The sequence below is a fragment of the Halyomorpha halys genome, unplaced genomic scaffold (genome assembly GCF_000696795.3).
Source record: "Halyomorpha halys isolate HHAL.00 unplaced genomic scaffold, Hhal_1.1 Scaffold5.1, whole genome shotgun sequence".
Classification (NCBI taxonomy): domain Eukaryota; kingdom Metazoa; phylum Arthropoda; class Insecta; order Hemiptera; family Pentatomidae; genus Halyomorpha; species Halyomorpha halys.
In genome coordinates, this window is record NW_027106871.1 from 670,795 (window position 1) to 675,060 (window position 4,266).

Consider the following 4,266-nt stretch of genomic DNA (forward strand, 5'->3'; position numbering starts at 1 on the left):
TGTACTTTCTAATGTCTAAACTGGCCACGTGCAAGATAAGGGCTGTTTATTTGTTTAACTCTACCTACACGGTTGACCGTGTCCCAGAGGGTGCATACCCTCTGTTATCTATATGTCTCTGTACATTTCTTTAAATCTGTAGTCGACGGATATTTGCATATGTCCGGCGGTATCTTTGGCATGCCGACAAAAGAAATTATTTTAAGTTAAAAAACTCCCGCTGGTGCCTCTCATACATATCAATAAAATAAGTCGATATTGTTATTTTATTTTCAGAAATATGTTTTCAACCTGAATTTATCACAGAGTTCATGAATTAAAGCATGTCGATTATCATTTATGAATGATTTATATGACATTAGATTGAGAAATTGTTATTCTAATGGCTCTAATTTCTGATTCGTTTGCCACTTAAAATTACAGGATGGCATTATCATTATGAGTTATCTGAAGTGTGTTGTAGACGTCTTGTGCTTCAGTTTTTTTTTTTTACTCTTTTATTAGTCTGGGCTGCTTACCCGTTAACTTCTTTGGAAAACTAACTCCCGCTCTTGCAGCTCTGCAACTGTCTGCTTGTTCAGTAGCCATGACTTCTCATTCCAAAATCTTGTGTTTCTGTCCTCCTAGCTCCATCTCCTCCGTCCTACTTTCTTTCTACCCATTTCTTGGGCTAATTGGGATATTGAAGCGGTGAGACTTTACTAGGGAAATTCTAGTCGGGATTCTTTCATCATTTAGGTTCTTTGATCTCCTTCCGTTTCTTGCCTACTCTGTTTATTCGCGATTGTTTTACTGGGGACGACCTAAGCTGATCTTACAAAATACAAGTCACGGTGTCTCACATCTGGGTTGTTAGCTTAGAGTGAAAAGTACCTGCATTTGAACTTTCCCCCGCGAGAGAGTTTCCTAATGGCGGAAGTACAAAAATTCCTACCTTGAGTTGGACTAATTTTTAATATTTCAGATATATTCATTTAATTAAACTCAATTATTTTTAAACCAGTATTGTCATTTACACTGCAATAGATAAGTGAAAGTAACAAAATAAAAAAAAAAAATACTCGTATATAAATATGATGCATTAAGTCTCCAAGATTCCAGTTTGGAATTAGAATAACAGTGACGGACTCAATTGGAGTTGAGAATAAAAGATTCTAAAATAGCACAAATCCTTCAAATTAGAAGATATTCAAATGAGATTTGTTGGATTTTTCATATATATTTTTTTAATTTATTCATTGATATTTACAATTAACAATCACAAGTAACAATAACAAGTAAATTTGAAGTAAGATCATAATGGTATGTCATAATGCTTTAATGACTATAAATGACAATATTAAAATTAAGGAGTTACTTGCGAACTCTAAGCTTTCGATATGCGACATTCAACCGCACACCTGAGCTCAAAAATGTAAGCAATAGCGATTCGTGAAACTATAGACATCTCGCTAAGGCCCCTCACTTCCAGATATTGATGTAGAGTTTCTACAAGATAAGCGGCACAACTAATAGATAAATATCTCAGTACCTTCCAATACCAACGGCAGAAAAAAGTAATATACCCATTGAATTATGATTCTCGCGTAATGTTGTTGCATAACATGTTCAATAATCTGTTATAGAGATATCGAAGAAAAAGAAAAGTAAAAATTTACCATTAGAATTATTCACCCTATTATTCCCTTCAGAATTTTTTTAATTAGATAATTCTTTAATACAAAAAATACATTATGTTTAGTAATTTCTTTCCTCAAATTGGTGTCCTTTTTCTTCTAATCCACTTTAGTAAAAAAATAAAAAAATAGTTTGCCCCTAATGTAACGCAGCAAACTCACTATCCTTTTTTTCCAAGCCTGCGTTTTTCATGACCATCATTTAATGGGTGAGATTCGACCTTAAAGTAACCGCTACATGTCTTTGACCTATTCGCCTATTTTCAATTGTTACAATGCCAAGAACAGAGAAAGATCACATGAATTCAGTCACACATGCAAAACAATTTAAAATCTTATGTTAGTATTGGAGGAGATGTAGTTAGTCACGGAACCTTTACATAAATAACTAACTGTCCTTCGAAGTTTCATCATCCATATATCTGGACTATGTCTAATTCATGCACATGGTTAATGCATGGCCAAGTTCAACCGATTAGCTAAATAAACTCCGAAATTTATGCGGAAACATAAATTTTGAAGTTCGTTCACTTCAGAAAACTGAAACGACAAAAAAACTTTTCAGTTTTATTTCTTTAATCAAGGACAGATTTTTTTGTTCTAAAAATGCGGCTTGTTGAAAAATATTTAAAGTACTTCAGTGTGGATTTTACACTTTGTTTTTTGTTTTTTTTAACTACCTGCGCAACAGTATTCTTTGATAATACTCCCTTTATGCCTATCGAATAGATCCGTTACCTAGGACTGCTTCTGGACAAAGAACTAACTTAAAATATTCATGCAAGATTGAAAAGACAGTATACTATTCGTCAATTCCTAGTGTTGCAGCACTTACTAGACAATGATTTCCGTATGAAATCCTTAATACCAAAAATTCATCAAATATTCCTCAATGCTTCTTACTTTGTTAAAAATAAAATCATTAATGTGTTCAAATTTGGCCAGAAACAGATTTCAATCCTTTCAAGATAAACTATCTAATCATTCAAACCCAATGATTTCTAACCGTGCTTCCTCGATTCAATTTTTTATAGTCCTCCTAAGAGTCCGATAAGGTAATGGCCTCGAGACCTTCAGCACAACAAATGTTATTGGAGTTCTACAAATACTCTACAAGACTATGTCATAGTATTGTAAAATAACTTACATTCTCAGGATGTATTTTTATATAATACTGTTGTAAATTTCAATAAATAAATTGTTTTCCCCCAGTAGTATGACAAGAGTTGGGCAACTATGAAGCTAATAGCTAAAATTTTCATGGATACGATATTTATTTACGAATGTTTCATTCATGAATAAGGGATCTGTTGGAGCCTAGGTCTCGCAGCCATATATCATGGCTTGGTACAACACCATCGGCTTCAAATGTTTAGAGATGGAATGTTTCAATTTTCAGGGATTTCAGTACGCTTGACAAAGAGAAGAAGGTTATTTTCGAGCTTGTTATACGCTGGTCTATCTCAGTCCGTTGATCATTTATTGATATTATTGTGGAGCCGAGGTATCTGAAACTGTCTACTTTCGAATATGATTTTCCATCCACGCAGGCTAGGGTCGGTACTGTGGACTTTTCGGCTTAGTCATATATTTTGACCTTCTATATATTTTTATGTATACTTTGCCAAATCACCTCTCTCCTCTTAGCTTTTTTTTCTTTTTCAAGTATTGATATTTCAATCACATTGTATTTGTTTTCAATTTGAAATAAGTGGAAAATAGATAGAGTTTTGTTCCTCTCAACTTTTCTTTTTCTTTAACAGTAAATATATATATAAGAAGAGGAAGTATCACGATCGTGAATTTTTTTTTACTATATCAATAAAAAATCTGGAGATAATTACACTACGTTTTATTATTTAAACTAATTATCTATTATGTTTGTTATTAACAGATAGTAAATATGTGATCTGTCCACACTTCCCTAATGGGCTTGTGAACAGGAACTCCTGGTCTTTGAAAGACGTATATATGGACGTTCTCATCAGAGAAGAGTGGAAAAGGAGGAAAAACCAGGAGCTGTACACTAAGTTTAGGGAGTCCGATAAAGTTCGAGTGATGAACATTGCAAGACTGAGATGGACAGGACTCGTCGTTAGGATGGGCAGTGAGGATCGACCAAGATAATTACGGATGGAGCCACCCCATGGTACCAGGAGAAAAGGAAGACCAAAGCTGCGATAGGCTGAAGGTGGTGCTGCTGATGCAACAAATATGCTAGGGCTTTGGAATTGGATGGCGGCTGCAAAGGACCGAGACAATTGGCGGAAGCTGCTGGAGGTCAGGATTCAACACCGGATTGTAGAGGCACACTAGTAGTAGTAGTAATGGGAGAAAGGATTGCTCTCCATTTAGGAGAAAACAGCTAATTCAATCGGACCGGCACTTTCAGGATTGTAAATCTCTTAACTTCCTACTCTCCTATTACAATATAATTTTTCCCTGAAATAATCGACCTACGTTGTCCACCACCACTATTTTCGTTTGATTTATCTCTTTGTAGAACGTCGGTAAAGAAGTTTCAGTTTAAAAAAAAATTAATGAACTCACCGCCTCGATTGTATCTCCACTGAATCTTGGGCTTCCTCAA

The 4,266-nt window shown here is 34.8% G+C and overlaps 1 protein-coding gene across 5 annotated transcripts in view; it reads right to left on the reverse strand.

Moving 5' to 3' along the window:
* LOC106692412 (Adenylate kinase 1) overlaps positions 1 to 4,266 on the reverse strand; it is a 47,995-nt gene that overhangs the window by 23,043 nt on the left and 20,686 nt on the right. The window contains exon 1 of one of the 5 annotated variants that reach the window (XM_067045190.1): positions 4,227 to 4,260. The exons of the other annotated variants lie outside the window; for them this stretch is intronic. The gene's annotated coding sequence lies outside the window, so the exon portion shown is untranslated. Of the gene's footprint in view, positions 1 to 4,226; positions 4,261 to 4,266 lie in introns of those variants that run through there. 5 annotated transcript variants of the gene reach the window in all.